Raw genomic sequence first — 18,814 nt, forward strand, 5'->3', positions numbered from 1 at the left:
GGTACGGTGCCCGGCACTCACTTTCTCCCTCCTGGTCTCCCCTCTCTCTGTAAGATGTAGAAGTGAATATGTTTTTTCATGTTTACTTAATTTTTTGAGAGAGAGAGAGAGAGAGAGAGAGAGAGAGAGAGAGACAGAATCTGAAGCAGGCTCCAGGCTCTGAGCTGTCAGTACAGAGCCTTGACACGGGGCCTGAACCCACAAACCATGAGATTGTGACCTGAGCTGGAGTCAGACGCTCACCCAGGCGCCCCAAGATGTAAATATTTTTAAATTCGAGTCAGGTGCAGGGGCCTGGAGTGTGTCACTAGGTAAATGCAGTGGGCTATCAAAGCCCCCACCCCCTCTGCCCCCCTCCCTGGGTACCCAGTGCCTTCCTTGCACCTCCAGGGAGTGTAGTGGATCAGAGGCTCTCAGCGCCCCATGAGGCTCTGCCCAAGCCTCTCCCTCACGTGCCCTGCAGTCCCAGCTCTGCCCTATGCCCGGCACTGGCTGGCGGTTCCCTTCTGCCAACCCCCAACCCTCCTGTCAGCACCCCCAACTCAAGAAGCCTTCCCACTGCCTCCAGAACCTGGTTTCCTTGGTCCTCAATGCCGCACACAGGGGCTTCCTCCTTCTCTTCCCTCGAGGGCTATTCTACCACCACCCCATCTTGGGCTCTAGGTTCTGAGTATTTCCTGGGTCTGCTGGCCAGAAAAGGTAGGGCCATCTGAGACTTGGTCTCTGTCCTTGGGAACGGGGAAGCAATACAGTAGTCCCCACCACAACCACGAGAGAGGAAATGCTGTGAAGCTCTGCCAGCAGCAGGGATTGCTAACATTTGTGATAGGTATAAAGGTACAAACACGGATGCCGACAGATCAAATACGCCAGGCTCTCTTTGAGGTGTCTGATGATCCCCCGCTGGGGCTGTCAGCTTCTCCTCCATGCCTCACCTCGGAGGTCATTTCCTTGGAGAAACACCTTTCCCTCCACCCGAGCTTGGCTCTGTGTCCCTCTCCCACCTGGGCACTTCCCAGAGGGGACCATCATGGCCTGTTTGCCTGCCTGTCCCTGCACTGGGCTGAGCTCTAGGAAGGGAGGGGCCGCAGCTCATTCACCTGGCTCTGGACTAGTTTTGACTGCAAGTAACAGAGTCCAGCCAAATTTATTTAATCAAAAAGGGGAAATTTCTGGAAGGCCATGAATGTGCTTTAGGAGGGGCCCAAGGAGATACAGCTGGCCTCAGGAAGGGCTGAAACCAGAAACAGGTCACCCTCCACACTTCCCCTTCCTCTCTCATCCCTGCTTCTTTCTCCTCTCCATTAGAATTGTCTCATGAAAGTTTCTGCTTAGCCCCTAAAATGTTAACTATAACATTACCGAGTGTGAGAAACAAACGGTCCGCTGTGCGCGATTTTAAAGTAAGTGGTCAGGGCGCCTGAGTGGCTCAGCCCGTTCAGTGTCTGACTCTTGGTTTAGGCTCAGGTCATGCTCTCGTAGTTCATGGAATCGAGCCCCATGCCAGGCTCTGCGCTGGCAGCATGGAACCCGCTTGGGATTCTCTCTCTTCCGTCTCTGCCCCTCCCCTACTCATGCTGTCTTTGTCTGTCTCAAAATAAATAAATAAACTTTAAAAAATAAAGCGATCAAAAGCTGCTTGGATAAGCTTGAGGCTCTCACCTTAAGCCTTTCCCCACACAGAGGTTATGAAAGGGGAGGAGTCAGAAGTTAAGGAGTTTGAGAAGGAGGATGCCTTTGGAGCTGGTCTATATGGTGTGTGGCCTTGCCACCACTAACAAGACATGATAATGGCCTTTAGCCTTAACAAGTCAAACTGCCAGTTATTTTACCAGAAAAAGATGGGTTTGTTTGGGAACAGCAGAGAACTGCAATCTGGACAAGCTGGCTGCAGCAAAATCATAGGCAGGTCCACAGAACAAAGAGAAGGAGTGCTCCTATAGAGGAAAGGGGGGACATGGGAAATGCTGTTACAAACAAAACGTCCCTTGGAGTAAACTGGGAGTTGGAAGTATTGTGGCTTTTCATTGGCCAAGTTGTCACTGTGTCTCACTGGCTGGGCTATGGGGTGGGAGGAAAGCCTTTTTTTTTTTTTTTTTTTAATGTTTATTTATTTTTGAGAGACAGAGCATGAGCAGGGGAGAGGCAGAAAGAGAGGGGAGACACAGAAACAGGCTCCAGGCTCTGAGCTGTCAGCACAGAGCCCGACGTGGGGCTCGAACTCACGAATTGTGAGATCATGACCTGAGAGCTGAAGTCAGAGGCTTAACTGACTGCACCACCCAGGCTCCCCAAGTGACCATTTTTCTTGATGAAAAATTTCGTTAGTGGAGGAATGGTTGGTGGGCACTGGGGAGCCCTGCATGCTTGACAGCTTTGGCAGATGGAGGCCCAGAGGGAGGAGCAGCGCCCATAGCGCTCACTGCTCCCGTGTCAGGGATCTTGGGGTAAACCGAAGCCACCGCACAGGAAGGAGTAGGGGCCTCCAAAAGACCCGGGACATGGCGGCAGCTACCTCCCCTTGGCCTTTGCCACCCAGCCGGCAGGCTCCCCTCAGCCTTGTTGCTAGACGCCCCAACGCCAGAGCTGCCTTCTGAACACCCACTCCATCCTCAACATGGCCCTGCTCCACAAACCTCTAGAGCTCCCTCCTACCCTAAACATGAAATCCCATGCTTGTGCCCAGCTTTCCTCCAGCACCAGGGCCCAAACAGCCTCTCCAGAGAATCCTTTGAGGTAGGTGCCAAGGCTGGCACAGGGTGAGGGGAGAGATGTCCTCACTCTCAGGGTCCAGCCTGCCCCACTTTCCCTGCATACACTCCACCACCCTCGGCACAGGAGCGGGGATATCCGCGGGCTCCTCAGAACTGAACCAAAGGTGCTACAGGAAATTCAACTCAGATTCAACAAAGGCTCTGAGCGCCAGCTTGGTGCTGTGCCCCTCCGCATATACCCTGTCACTCAGCCTCACAGCACCCCATTTTGAAAGTACCTCACTGTCCCAGAGTCTGTCACAGAGCCAGCACGTAGCCGAACGGCAGCAATGATGACCACCACGGACTGAGGACCTACTATGGGGCAAGCCTCGTAGTGGGGCTTCCCTCCCTTACTTTGTAAACCCCTGCGACAACCCAGAGCTTCGGTCCCCCCTTCAGGAGGTCGGTCCCAATTGTTCACTGACGCCACATTTATGAATTTGCCAACTCAATAAAATGTATTTAACTCCCATTCAATACTTCTTCTGCTTCCAGGGTCGTTTGCAAACATGTGCAGAGTGGCAAAATACTCGAGTGGCCCTATTCACACGTTCCCAGACGACGTCCCACAAAGTGACGCTCTGCCTTTCTTGTCTCAGCTCGAGCTGCAAACAACTGGCCTGTGGTCTACTTAGTGCCCTGCTTTTCACATTTTTGTGCTTTTATTCTTTGGTGATTTCACTGTTTCAGGGGCCCCACAGGTAATACTACAGTTCTGTCTAGTGGTCCTACGTGCAAAAAGGCTGTGGTGTGCCTCACAGAGAAAACTGGTGTGTTAGACAAGCTTCCTTTTGTCAGTGAATCAATAATTTCTATTAAATAAGGCGTTTACACAGAGACATAAAACAAGGTTATGTATTGATCGGTTGACGAAAATGCAACCTGAAAACTGACCGGGTGGCAGGAAACCCTGTACTTTCCCTAGGAGAATGGCTCAGTATTTGTTAATTCCGTGCTCCCAGGTGCTTTATAGAACATGGCTATGGCAAATAACAAGTATTTTTGTCCTTTGCTGGTGAAGAAGTTGTCACCCACCTGGGCTTCCACAGCTAGCGAGTTGCAGGCCATTCCGAGAGGAGTCAGAAACAAGTGACCTCCCCACCTGGTTCTTTCACGAGGTGTGGGGTACATGCTGGTGGCCTGGGACATCAGTGGGGTGTCATTGGGGGGCAAAGTAAGGCCACCTTGCTATTAAATAGCATTATCTAAAGTTCTTTTTCATTTATCTTTCAATCCTTACGATTGGATACAAGTGAAAGCCTGGGTCTGGTGCAAGTCAGTCCTTAATGAATCCCAAATCCTCCTGCTGATCCCCTTTTTAATAAAGAAAAACCCTCAGGTGCACAGCCTCTAGGAGGTAGGAGGGTATAGCTGGAATTTAGTAACACTTATCTTTATACTTGCCTTCAAACAGAATACTTGCCATAAATAATGGCTCATGATAATAGTTTTTAACTTTCAACAAAGGGACAGAAACTTTCTTTCCAAATAGATACAATTAAGTACAGGTATAAATATTTAAAGAAAAATGTTAAATAAATAAGTGTAAGGAAAATCCAAGGTGGCCTCTACTGGTTTCTGAAGGAAGCAAAAACCAAGAAAGTAATATGTGAATGACTGATGTTTTAGGGGTGCTGGCTGGCAACATTCTGTCTCTTGATCTCGATGCCGAATACACAAAGGTATATTAAAACTTTTAATGGTTTGGGTCTCCTGGGTGGCTGAGTCGGTTAAGTATCTGACTCTTGATTTTGGCTCAGGTCATGATCTCACAGTTTTCTGAGATCGAGTCCCATGTTGGGCTCTGTGCAGTGTGGAGCCTGCTTGGGATTCTCTCTCTCCTTCTCTCTCTGCCCCTCCCATCCCTCAAAATAAATAAAGAAACATTAAAAAAAAACTGTTAATAGTTTAAGCCACTATGGCTTAAACCAACAACAAGTTTATTATTTTATCATTCTGGAGGTCAGAAGTCCAAAACAGGTCCATAGGACTGTGTCCTTCTGGACGTCAGAAGGAAAGAGGATTCCCTGTCTTTTCCAGCTCCCACAGGCTGCCTGCACTCCTTAGCTTGTGGCCTCATCTCCTATCTCCGAAGCCAACATTGAATCTCTCTCTCCTGCCTCCCTCTTTCCTTTATAAGGACGCTTATGCTTACACTGGCCCACGTGGATAAGGCAGGCTACTCTCCCTATGTCAGAATCCTTAATCACATCTGCAAAGTCCCTTTTGTCATGTAAGGTAACATATTCACAGATTCTGCAATTAGGATGTGGATATCTGTTCGGGCCTTTATTTTGCCTACCACATGTGTGAGTGTGAGTGTGTGGAAACATATACAGGGAGAATAAGGGTGTGTGAATGCATGTGCCCAGAAGCACATGTGTATGGGTGGCAGGGGGAGGGTGTACAGAACCTGCAGGGCTGGGCACTTGGGAACTAAGACTCCTCCGTGCTCACAGCCTTCCAGCACAGCCAAGCGTGCAGCTGAAATCTGCCACTGTCCCCTCAAAGCCTCTCTTTGCAGTGAGGTCACCTCTTCCCTCCCAGCTGGGACCAGGGTAGAGGGGAGGGCTGGGGATCCCATGATGGGGTGGGTGGTGCTGGCATGCCTAGGGCCCCTGCTGAAGACACGGAGGCCCGGGTGGGGAAGACGGCCCTGGTCCACTCTCAGCAATCACTCTGTTCAACTGCTCTTTGACGAGCTCCCCCAGCAAACGTAGGGCAGGTTCATGATCTGTATTCAGAGAGAGCCATTTGATCACATTTCTGGGCACCACCCTGACCCCATCCTGGTTTGGCTGGGCTTGGGGGTTTTACAAACTGCAAATCCATCTGCCTTCATAACTGCGCCGTTTATTTTCAAAACTGAGGTGCCCCTTGGCACCTTATTAGTGATTACAAAACACAGTAACAGCAAGCTCTCATTTATGTGCTGCCTACCTTCCACGTCAGCATGCTAAACCCTTCACACACATTATACCCCTTAACCCTGTGCCGACCCCACAAGGGAAGCATTTCTGAGCGAAGGAATCCAAAGCTCAGAAAGGTTAAGTGACTTGCCCAAGGTCCTGAAGCAAGTGACCATGGGAGCTAGGGTCTGAGTGCAGCCCTAAAGGTAATCCACATTGCCTTGTTTCTGGGAAGAGCATGCCTGGGGCCCCATTCCTTCGCTTAGGCCTGCCTCTCCTGGAAATTCTCCTCCAAATGTCCCCATGTCCTGGGGACGGGGGCGGGAAAGTGGCCCAGGCCTGGGGCTGTGCCTCTTGTCAGGTTAGCCCCAGATCTCTTGCTGACAGGCTTCATCCCCTTCAGGCCATGGGCCCAAAGCCTTGGAGAGGGAACTAGCCTGAGAGAGTGGTCTCCAGCCATCTTTCAAGGATATGGACTAAATCTCAGGCTAGAGATTTTTATACCTACTTTCCCTTCCTTAAACACAAAGAAATGGGGTGCCTGGGTGGCTCAGTCAGTTAAGTGTCCAACTTTGGCTCAGGTCATGACCTCACAGCTCATGGGTTCGAGCCCCGCATCGGGCTCTATGCTGACAGCTCCGAGCCTGGAGCCTGCTGCTTTAGATTCGTGTCTCCCTTTCTCTCTGTCCCTCCCCCGCTTACGTCCTGTCTCTCTCTCTCTCAAAAATAAATAAAACTTAAAAAAAAAACAAAGAAATCAATATATAAAATATAATTGCCAAACTGCCTAAAATGCACAGTCCAAATACTCCCACAAAAACCTCACAGTGAGGGTTATGTCAAAAAGACACAGGAGCCAACTGCAAGAGCTCCAAATTAGGCGGAGCTAGGACAATTTAAGCAACAAAATTAAAAGGTATTGGATTATAACCCAAAGTATAAAATACATATCCATGAGTCCATGGTGCTATAAATTTATGACCAAATAAATAAATGAGACAAGACAAAACCCTGGTGCAAAACAATCCCAAATAATATTATATATATATAATATATAATATAATACACACACACACACACACACACACACACACTCCCCATTCAAGGAACAAGAACATAAGACCCCAAGCCTTAAGTGTGGGTTGTGCACAGTGACTTCCTTCCAAAGAGCACAGTATAGGAAGTGGAGAGAATAGCTTATTATGGAGACAGACACTACCTCCGCTATGCGATCAAGGCCAACCTCAAGAGTGTAAGTTATGTTGGTAAGTATGAGGAGAAGGGCACTTTATCTCTGTGTTCTTCCTCCCCAAAACTCATACCCCTGCTCTAGGCATGAGGAAAACAGCAGACAAAGTCCAGGAGAGCGGCGTACCTGACCAGTGCTACTCAAAACTGTCAAGGTCATCCAGAACAAGAAGAGTCTGAAGATGGTCACCCCCAAGAGGAGCCTAAGGAGACTTGACAACCAAATGCAGTGTGACATCCCGGATGAGATCCTGGACAAGAAAAAGGAGGTAGGTAAAAACAAAGGAAAACCGAATGAAGTAGAGACTTCAGTTAATAAGAGGCACCAGCATTGGTTCATTAATAATAACAAATGTACCATACTAAGGTAAGATGTCAGTAAGAGGGGAAGCTGGGTGGGGAGGTACATGGAAGTTCCCTGTACTATCTTTGCAATTTTTCTGTAAATAAAAAGCTATTCTAAAATTAACAGTTTATTTGAAAATAACACATTAAGGGGCACCTGGGTGGCTCAGTTAAGTGTCCAAATCTCGGGTTTAGCTCAGATCATGATCTCACAGTTCTTGAGATCAAGCCCTGCATGGGCTCTGTGCTGGCAGTGTGGAGCCTGCTTGGGATTCTCTATTTCCCCCTCTCTCTCTCTCTCTGCCCCTCCCCTGCTCATACTCTTGCTCTCTCTCAAAATAAATAAATAAACACTAAAAAAATAAAAAATAAAATAGCATATTAAAAATTTTAATATATACATTAAAATTTTTAAAACATAGTATTTATTATTTGAGCTTTAAAAGTAACATAAAAATAATAATTTTGGTATACATTCGTGTACTTTAATCAATTTCTTAGCCATATCTGTTTCTAATATCATGTCACTGGTACTTTTCTAAAGAATGTGTGTTTTTTTTCTTTAAATGTGGTCTCTTCCCCCCCCCTCAAAAAACTGCCTATAATCATCTTCAAAGTTATATGTTATTATTAATAAAATGGAAATTGTTGATACCCTTTGTTGACTCTCCTCTGTAGAGCACAATATTTTTAACATGAGTATCATTTCTCTGCAGATACCTGGGAAGCTCTGAGAAAATCCTAACAGATGGAAGATATTCTCAGTTCTAATTTCTTTAGATAGGAATGGTTAACTATTTCAGCCCAAGTATTTTCATGGGTAGTGTCTTTTTAAATTCCATTTAGAATATCTTTCTTTAACAAGCCATTATGAGAAGATAAAACTCACCACATAACTTGGCTTTGTAATTCTTTTCAATATTTTGCCAATTGTAGATGCCGTAAACCATCAGCCTTCTGTCTCTTCAATCCAATTTAAAATATAAATCTGCCCAATTAAACATAGGAACTCCACCAAAACATTCTTCCCACAAGTCAAAAAAAAAACAAAACAAACTATAGAATTTCTACATTACATCTTGACCATCATTTGACCTCCCCTAAGCTAATTTATTCAGCGACTTCCTTGCTTTTGAGGGACAATGTAAATGTTTTCCAGTGTAAAATCGCTGAAATTTGCTTACTGCATTGTCTATAATACCTAAAATTTGATACAGGGTTTTATTTTTTAATTTTTGTTTAAAATTTATTTATTTTTGAGAGACAGAGAGAGACAGAGCATGAGCAGGGGAGGGGGAGAGAGAGAGAGGGAGATACAGAATCTGAAGCAGCCTCCAGGCTCTGAGCTGTTTGTTAGCACAGAGCCCAAGGCAGGGCTCCAACTCACAAACTGCAAGACCATGACCCGAGTTGAAGTTGGACACCCAACCGAGCCACCCAGGCGCCCTGATACAGGTTTTCGAAGTTAGTTTATCTTGGCACACTCGTGGAACACTGTGATTAAAGATTTTCAGTTTCTTTTGAACAAAATTGAGAGGACTCATTTACAAAATGTTCAATTCCGTTATAAACACTTAAAGTGATTTATAAAGTATTTCTCCAAAGGCTCAAACATTTAAAAAATTCGACTGATGGCAGACAGCAAAAATAAAAACAAAAGCAAAAACAAAATACATCTTGCTATGCAGTGCTGTGCCCAAATCATATTGGAAGACGGAGGCAAAAGGAAAAATCAATAATACTGATCCTGTCTATTCAAAATTTTGATATTTTGTCCATGAGGATTTTTGAATTAATTTGTATTTTTAAAATATTATAGGGGCACCTGGGTGGCTCAGTTGGTTGAGTGTCCAACTTCAGCTCAGGTCATGATCTCACACTCCGTGAGTTCAAGCCCCACGTCAGGGTCTGTGCTGACAGCTTAGAGCCTGGAGCCTGCTTCAGATTCTGTGTCTCTCTTTCTCTCTGCCACTCCCCTGCTCATGCTCTGTCTCTCTCTGTCTCAAAAATAAATAATAAGAACACTAAAAAAAATTTTTAAAGAATAAAAATAAAATAAAATATTATATTAAAATACTATTTATATTGACTACTGTATTTTTTGGTCCTTGAATTTTTCATGAGAGGTGGATGCCTTCTCTCCACCCCTACTCCTGGCCCTGCTGCCATATTGAACTGTGTTTTAAATTAAATATCATCTTTGCCACAAAAATATTGTAGTGTAATTACCCTTCATGTGTGCATGTTCATACAAATAAGTGAAATTTCTATTTCAATTGATATACCATGGCAGCCTATCCTATCCCTATTTTCAACTATGCGCACCACCACGGATTCCAAGTTCATTTCTGCTCCATGAATTTCCTAATTGGATATGAATATTGTTTTTGCCATGCTGCTGTGTTCTGCTGAAATATACGCTCACATTTGCAAGCACAAGTAACTGTATCTTCAGTGCTGAACTCTGTAAACAAATGTGCGAGAATATTTACAGTAACGTCAGATGCTTCCCCCTCGCCAGAATGAACTTACCAAAACTTGCTTTGATTCCATTATTGAAATAAACTGAATTTCTATATGAAGCACTTGGTGACCCTGATTTAAAACCGCTGAAGGAGTATGTTTGGTTGCAAGGAGGAGAGACCCTCTCAAACTAGCTCAACTTGGGGACGCTGCGATGGGGATGGTCCCACCGGGAAAGATTCTGGGCCCCTGACGGCATCAAGGAGTGGCTGTACCAGCACTGGGTTGCCTGCCTCCATATTTCTTTGATTTAAAGGAAGGAAATGAAACTAATTTGTTTAAGTTGCTGTTTGGGGAATCTGCCAGAACATCACTCTCACTGAGCCAGCATCCAAATCTCTCCTTTCCCACTGAATCCAGTGCAGGCTAATTTGATGGAGCCACCAGGAAGCACATATACAGCTCAGACTGATGACCCCTCTCCTGCCCCCCAAGACATGTGTTCTCTCAGCCAATAGCAAGAAGAAACAGCCCTTAGATACAGGACACAGTTCTAGGAATTACAAGGCAGGAGGATTCACATCCCAACCCTGCTCTGAGAGGACAGGGAGGGAAGGGACATTATTAAGCATCTATCATGGGTAAGAGGCATCAGCTGTTATGCCTTATTTAATACCGTGTAAAGAACGTGTTTGTTCCTTTTTATCCATTAGGAAACAGGTTTCCTAATCCATTTAGAAACTAAATGAATTGCTGCCTTGGGCATTTGGGCAACTACAACAAAATATCAAAGACTAAGTGGCTTATAAACAACAGAAATTTATTTCTCACAGTTCTGGAGGCTGGAAAGTCCCAGATCAAAGAACCAGCTGATTTGGGTTCTGGGGAGAGCCTGCTTCCTGGTTCAGATGGCCTTCTCGCCGTGTCCTCCCACGGTGGAAGGGGTGAGGAAGTTCTCTGGGTCTCTTTTATAAGGCACTATCCCCATTCATGAAGATTCTGCCCTTATGACATCATCACCTCTCCAAAGCCCCACCTCCAAATACGATCACATTGGGGATTAGGCTTCAGCCTACCTGGGGGGACATTAACATTCAGTCTGCAGCAACTGCCCAGGGTCATATGGCTAGGAGGAGATGCTGCAGAGCTGGGAATGGAATCCAGCACCTGACCCGCTGTCCCTGCAGCACATCGCTCCCTTGCAGTCTGGGGACACCGTGCCTATCTTTAGGGAGAACTGCTCTTCCCCTCCTCCATCCCTGTGGATCCAACGGGGGCTGCCAATTACAGGCCCCCAGGGGTTGATACAGAATCCAGCTCGGGCCAATCAGTGGGGCTGTGAAGTGTAAGGCCAGGGTGACACATGGAGGAAGTCAGTCTTGAGTCAGAGAGAAAGGTGTTGGCAGGCCCAGAGACAGAGAGAGAGCCTGGCAGGGCCTCCTCTACCCTGAAGTAATGGCACCCTCCCTCGACCCATGGTTTGGTTGTGGGAACCTGTACGCTTTTTGACTGAGCTAGCTTGAGGTGGATTTGTACCACTTGGCTCCCGGTGGGAATGCAGTATGGTTCAACCACTTAGGAAAACTGTTCAGTCGTGTCCACGAAAGCTGAATACATGCGTACTCTGTGACCCAGGAATTCTACTCCTGGGCATATGCCCAACAGAAATGAGTGCCCGTGGACACCTAAACACTTGTGCTGGGGGGGTGTCTGGGTGGCTCAGTCGATTAAGCATCCGACTTCAGCTCAGGTCATGATCTCACAGTTTGTGAGTTCGGGCCCCACGTCGGGCTCTGTGTTGACAGCTCAGAGCCTGGAGCCTGCTTTGGATTCTGTGTCTCCCTCTCTCTCTGCCCCTCCCCTGCTCATACTCTGCCTCTCTCCGTCTCTCAAAAATAAATAAATGTCAAAAAAAAAAAAATTTAAACACTTGTGCTAGGGAGTGTTCATCGCAGGACTATTCGCAACAGCCCCAAACTGGAAACAACCCAAATACCAACAGGATGTTAGACAAATTGTAGTATATCCATATTATGGATGCTATACAGCAATGAGAATACACAGTCTATACAGATGCATACAACAGTATGATTCAATATTGCAGACACTAGACTGAGTGAAAGACTAGATCCCCTTTCTGTGATATTTAAGAACAGGCAAAACTAACCAATGGTGATAGAAGTCAAAAGAATCGTGACCTCTGGGGGCAGGGGTGGTACTATCTGGGAAGAGGACACAGGAGACTTCCCAGGGTGTTGGAAATGTTCTAGGTATTGGATAGGGTAGTAGTTAAATTTGTAAAAATGTCACTGAGCTGTACATGTAAGATTGGAACGCATGGCACACTTCTTCATATGTATATTAACCCTCACTAAAAAAAAAAAAAAACAACAAAAAGAAAGAAAGAAGAAAGAAAAGAAAAAAGAAAAGAAAAGAAAAGAAAAAAGAGGTCAGCATGTAAAATTCTGAGGCCAGCCTTCACAGGGCCACATGTATGCAATTAATGGTTGCTCCAATGCCATTCTCCACAGTGTGAGCAGATGGGGGAGCTTTTGCAAAGCTTTTGCAAAGCTGGATGCTAAGTGTCTCGGGGCTCAATGAGTTGGAGATGCAAAGTAGTTTACATTTCTAAAGCAAACAGAGGGGCACCTGGGTGGCTCAGTCATTTAAGCACCCGGACTTCAGCTCAGGTCATCATCTCACAGTCCATAAGTTCGAGGTCATGATCTCAAGGTCCGTGAGTTCAGGCCTCGCGTCGGGCTCTGTGCTGACAGCTCAGAGCCCGGAGTCTGCTTCAGATTCTGTGTCTCCCTCTCTCGCTGCCCCTCCCCACTCACACTCTGTCTCTCTGTCTCTCAAAAATGAATAAATGTTAAAAAAAATTGTTAATAAAAAAATAAAAATAAATAAAGCAAATAGAAAGTAGTAGTAGAGAGAGAGACAGAGACAGAGACAGAGAGATAAAGCAGGAAGAGAAAGAAGATCCCTCTCAGTTTTGGTGCTTCCTTTGGAAATGACCGTCCTCCAAGGAAGGACCGTATTCTTGTTCTAAGAGATCTGGACAGTGCTGAGCTTCAAGAACATTGGCAGGGGGTGAGAGGGGGAAAACAGATCCCGAGGACCCTGCTCCTATCTGGTCAAGGGTCCTCACGCTCCCCATATGTATTTCTGATCCAGGGCGTGATTTGCCTACTAAAACTGAAGTTACATTCAATTCTTGTCCTAGACATTCCTAAAGTAGCGGGGGGAACAGAAGGTCCAGACAGGGATGCAGAGGACAGGAAAGGAGGACACCATAAAATGTTTTTAGAGATTGCACCTTTGTCTAAAGTTAATTAAACAGTAACACGGAGCCAGAGTTGTTGAACTTTCTCTTTCTTCTGTGTCAGACATTCAGCGCCCTCGATTTCATCTTATTCTCATAGCAGTCCTGTAGGTTACCATTATTATTCCACTTTTACAAGCGAGCAGATTAAGGCTCAGAGAAGTTCAGTGATGTGCCCAGAGCCACACAGCGAAGACGTGACTTGCCCACATCCCTCCTTCCCTGCTCCTCCCACCACGGAGTCATTCTCCCCAGTGCAGTCAGAACGATCTTTTAAATACATGATTCCAATCCTGCCTCCCCATTTCAAATGTTTCACTGTGTTCCCCAAGCTATCACAGACAGACCTCATCCTCATGCTGGGACCTGGCCCCTAGCTCGCTCCCATCACTTGGCCACTTGCTTCTGCCACCTGATCCCCAAAGATTTGAGCTTCCTCTTACCACAGTACTCTCGACCTGTGCTGCCCCCTCTGCCCAGAATGTCCTACCCGACCCCCTTCCCCTGGGAGGACTCCCTCCATCATTCCAGGCTCAGTCCAAGCGTCATCTTCTCAGTGAAGCCTTCCTGGACTCTCACATTACCATCCTCTATCCACGCTCAGAGAATGCTGCCTACTTTCAACATCGCTTACCACAGTCTGTGAGTATATGTTTGTGTGACTATCAGTTAAATGTCTACCTCCCCCGCCTAGAATGTAAGCTGCCTGGATCTGCTTGGCTCACCTGTATCCACAGAGCCTACCGGGGTGCCTAGCACCTTGAGGGTTCTCCAAAATTTGGTGAGTGGCTGGCTGGCTGATGGATGGGTGATGGATGGGGCAGAGAAAGTGTTCCAGCCCAAGTCCATCTGACCACAGGACCCTGCTCTTTCTACTCTGTTTCACCAAGTCTGTGGTCCTAGGACCTCTATGAACACCAAGTAAAATCAACATGGCTAAAGCTACAGCACATCTCAAAAACCTCTGATCACCAGTCCAGAGAAAGGAAATAACCTTTCAACGCCTTGCAACAGAGTGGCCCAGGAACCCCGGCCTCCTCATTATTGAAAAGAATAAAAGTGGTGTTCCGATTTCTCAGGAATGATTTGTGAATGTGGTATTTTGAGTCTGCATGTTTAAAACTATTCTATGGTCTCTTCATGTTTGTCTGGATCTAAAAATCCTTGGTTCATACTTTTTCTCCTGGGGTTTCTTGAAAACGTCCCATTGTCGTCCTTCTTCATGTATTCCTATTAAGAAGTCTGATGCCAAACTGATTTCCTTTCCATTGTAAGGAATTGGTCTTTGTAAATTTAAGGCCCAGAGGATTTGTTTCTTTACCCCTAAGTCTAATATCTTGGAGCAGACTGTTTCAGGTCTATTTCCCCATGTACAGAGTAAGCTCTTTGAACACGCGAACTCAGATCTTATTTCATTTCCAGAAAGTGTTATTGTTAGGAGCACCTGGGTGGCTCAATCAATTAAGCGTCTGACTTCAGCTCAGGTCACGATCTCACAGTTTGTGGGTTCGAGCCCCACAGTGGGTTTGAGCCCTGCGTTGGGCTCTTTGCTGACAGCTCGGAGCCTGGAGTCTGTTTCAGATTCTGTGTCTCCCTCTCTCTCTGCCCCTCCCCTACTTGCTCTCTGTGTCTCTGTCTTTCTCAAAAAGAAATAAACATTAAAAAAAAGTTTTTAATATATTAAAATAAAAAAAGAAAGTGTTATTGTATTATAGTTTTAAATTTTTGTTCTGTTTGTCTTTTTTTCTTTCTTTCTTCAGGGACTCTAATTATATAAATGTTGACACTTCTCTGCCTGCCTTCTCTAGCCAATGGTTTTTCTTTGGTATTATTAAATCTCATTATTTCATGTTGGCATTCTTAGCTATTTTCATTCCTCTCCTATTATATATTCAATCACATCTATTCTCCCTTGGGCACCTTGTAATTTTTGTCAGTTCTGAGATTCTTTTCCTTTCTATTTCTTTCCTGAATTTAGTAAACACTCATGTTGCATCTATCATTTCTGCTTTGTCCATTTCCTTTCTGAGCTTTCAAATTTGTGATGTGAGGTGGGTTTTCCCCTCATATCTGCAAATATTTGTTTAAGGATATTTAATTCAAGTCAGGGTGTTCTGTAACAGTTTTGCTCTCCATCATTGGTTTTGGAAAGAGAATTTTATCAGCTGAAAATATTTTGATTCTCATTTTTTTGTTCTGTAGTAGGTTTGTGTAGATGTTGGCTTCTACTTTCTATTTTTTTTTAATTTTTTAAATGTTTATTTACTTTTGAGAGAGAGAAAGAGAGAGAGGCAGAGAGAGGCAGAGACACAGAATCCAAAGCAGGCTCCAGGCTCTGAGCTGTCAGCAGAGAGCCCGACACAGGGCCTGAACTCATGAGCCATGAGCTGAAGCCTGATGCTCAACCAACCGAGCCACCCAGGAGCCCCTATTTTCTGTCTATTTTTAATATGATGTTTTTCTCCACCAGGACTTACAGGTGGTCCTACGTAGACAAGGGTAAACACTTGAGAGGCTCTCTAAGTTTCTTAGTTCCAGAGTGTTGTCTTATGTTAGTACATTAAAGTGAAGTGGTTTTGGTAGGTTTCCTTTGTTTCTTTGGACCCTAATTTCTACCACTTGCTCCTTATTTTCCTTCACCATCAACCATTTGGAAGATTCCTCTCCCTTCAAGCCATCTCTTTCCTACAAAAATGGCTCTTCATAAGACTTCCACCTTTGGTTTCATACTCTGAAGCCCCTTTATTCAATTCCTCAATAAACAGCACTCTGATTCTTCAGTACTTCCCCACTCAGGGTGAGACTCTTACTTTTGGGGAGTGGTTTTATCTAAGCTCTACCACCATTAGCACTTGATGCAATCTCTTCTTTTTCTTGGGGGTCTCCACCCAACTCTGCCCTAGCAAAGCCTCTGGAGCTGGCTCTGTTGGTTTCAAATGTTTCTTCTGCACTGATCGATATGATATGTCTTTCTTCTTTGGACTATTAATAGAGTGGATGACATTGATTTATCTTCAATATCTTGCATTCCTAAGACCCAGTTACTTTTTATATATTGCTGGATTCAATTTGTTAATATTTTGTCATGGACTTTTGTATTTATGTTCATGAGAGATACTGATCTTTTCCTAAATCTGTCTGGTTTGGGCATCAGGATAAAATTAGACTCATTACAATGAACTAGGAAGTATTCCCTTCTATTTCCTGGAAGAGATTTATATGTCAAAAGATTGGTTTCATTTCTTCTTTAGACATTTGGTAGAATTTGCCAGTGAAATCTTTTGAGTCTGGAGTTTTATTTTTCAAATGGCTTTTAACTATAAATTCAATTTCTTTAATAAATATATGACTGTTTGAGTTATTTATTTCTTCTTGGATGAGTGTTTAGTGGTTTGTGGCCTTCAAGGACTTAGTTCATTTTATCTAAATTGTCCATTTATTTTGTAAAGTTGTTTATATTATTATTCCCTTATTAGTCTTTTAATGTGTATGAAGTCTGTTGCGATAATTCAGTTCTCATTCCTGTTATTGGTAATATGTATCTTCTTTTTTTCTTGGTCAACCTAGAAATTTACCAATTCATTTTTTCAAGGAAACAGCTTTTTGTTTCACTGATTTTTCTCTATTGTTTTCTTATTTTAATTTTATTGAATTTTGCTTTTGTCTTTATTATTTCCATCCGTCTGCTTGCTTTTGGTTTATATTTCTCTTCTTTTTCTAGTTTCTTGAGGTGAAAGCTTAGATTGTTGATTTGAGACCTTTCCTCTTTTCTAATATAACCATTTAACACTATCAACTTCCTTGTAAGCATTGTTGAAGCTGCATCTCACAATTTTGGTCTTTTTTTTTTATTCAGTTCAGAATATTTTCTAATTTCCATAACACTTTCTTTTTGACCCATGAATTACTTAAAAGTGTATTTTTTTAAAATTTAAAGTGTTTAGAGATTTCCCAGTTTTTTCTCTGCTATAAATTTCTAGTTTGATCTCATTGTGATCAAATAACACACTTTGTATGATTTCAATTATTTTTAAATTGCTAAGACTTTTTTTATGACTCAAAATGAGGTCTTCATTGTAGGTTCAATGTAGGTTCTTTGCACACTTGGAAAGAATTTATTTTCTACTGGTTTTTGATTGAATGTTCTATAACCATCAGTTAGTTCCAGTTGGCTTATGGCTCAGCTCTCGTATATGCTATTTACCTGTTCTATGAATTACTGAGCAAGGAATAGTGAACTCCTCAACTATAATTGTGGAGTTTTCCATTCCTTTGAGTTTAATCAGATTTTGCTTCATGCATTTTGAAGTCCTGTTATTAGGTGCATACACACTTAGGATTATTATGTCTTCTTGGTGAACTGGCCCTTTTATTGTTCTGTAATGTATCCCTTTATCCCTAGTAATTTTCTTTGCTCTGAAGTCTACTTTGTCTGATATTAATATAGCTACTCCAGCTTTCTTTTGATTGGTGTTTGCAAGATGTATCTTAATCTTCTTTGAATTGCCTTACTGAGATATAATTCATATGTCATAAATTCACGTATTTGAAGAGTACTGTTCAATGGTTTTTTGGATATATGTCTTAGTCTTTTAACCTATCTATATCATTTTATCAACAGAATTATAGGAAGCATATGGTTGTACCTTGTTTTTATTAATCCATTTTGGCCATTTCTGTCTTTTAATTGGTATGTTTAGTCCATTTAGATTTAATGTGATTATTGATATGTTTGAATTTAGGGCTGTCATTTTATTATTTATTTTCTGTTTGCTCTGTTTTTTGTTCCTCTGTTTCCCCTTTTCTTCTTTCTTTGCGTCATTTAAACATTTTCAATTTTTTTAATGTTTATTTTTGAGAACAAGAGAGAGACAGAGTGTGAGAGGGGGAGGGGCAGAGAGAGAGGGAGACGCAGAATCTGAAGAAGGCTCCCGGCTCTGAGCTATCAACACAGAACCTGATATGGAGCTTGAACTCACAAACCGTTAGATCGTGACCTGAGCTGAATTCGGACACTTAACTGACTGAGCGACCAAGATGCCCCTGAACATTTTTTAATATTCCATTTTAATTTATCGTATTGTATGTTTTACTATATCTCCTTGGTAATTTTCTTGTGACTGCAACTTACATACTTAATTTTTCTCTGTCTACTGTGAACAGATACTTTACTATCCTAAATAGAATGTAGAAATTTTACCATAAGTCACCTTAGCCTCCTTTCTTTATACGATAGCTGTCTTAAATATTAGACCTACATTGAAAATGTCATCCTAGGGGCGCCTGGGTGGCTCAGTCGGTTAAGCGTCTGACTTCGGCTCAGGTCACGATCTCACTGTCTGTGGGTTCGAGCCCCGCGTCGGGCTCTGTGCTGACTGCTCAGAGCCTGGAGCCTGTTTCAGATTCTGTGTCTCCCTCTCTCTCTGACCCTCCCCCATTCATGCTCTGTCTCTCTCTGTCTCAAAAATAAATAAATGTTAAAAAAAAAAATTAAAAAAAAAAAAAGGAAAATGTCATCCTAGAAGAGTCCTAATTCTTGCTTTCAGTGGTCAATCATATTTTAGAGAACTCAAGAGAAGGTTAACAGTCATTTACCCAGATAGTTACCATTTCTGTTGGTTGTCCCTCATTCCTGATGTCCTAAGTTTCCCTATGGTATCATCTTTCTTCCATCTGAAGAATTTCTTTTAGTATTTATTTTACAACAGGTGTGCTGACAACAAAGTCTCTTAGGTTTTTTTCATCTGAGGATATTTTTATTTCACCTT

At 43.7% G+C, this 18,814-nt stretch overlaps 1 long non-coding RNA gene across 5 annotated transcripts in view; it reads right to left on the reverse strand.

Annotated features, from left to right (window-relative positions):
- Positions 1–18,814, reverse strand: part of LOC106980358 (uncharacterized) — a 94,717-nt gene that overhangs the window by 70,497 nt on the left and 5,406 nt on the right. The window contains exon 1 of one of the 5 annotated variants that reach the window (XR_008299102.1): positions 10,553–12,089. The exons of the other annotated variants lie outside the window; for them this stretch is intronic. This is a non-coding gene — a long non-coding RNA (uncharacterized LOC106980358). Of the gene's footprint in view, positions 1–10,552; positions 12,090–18,814 lie in introns of those variants that run through there. 5 annotated transcript variants of the gene reach the window in all.

This window comes from Acinonyx jubatus, chromosome B3, assembly GCF_027475565.1.
Source record: "Acinonyx jubatus isolate Ajub_Pintada_27869175 chromosome B3, VMU_Ajub_asm_v1.0, whole genome shotgun sequence".
In the NCBI taxonomy this organism is placed as follows: Eukaryota; Metazoa; Chordata; class Mammalia; order Carnivora; family Felidae; genus Acinonyx; species Acinonyx jubatus.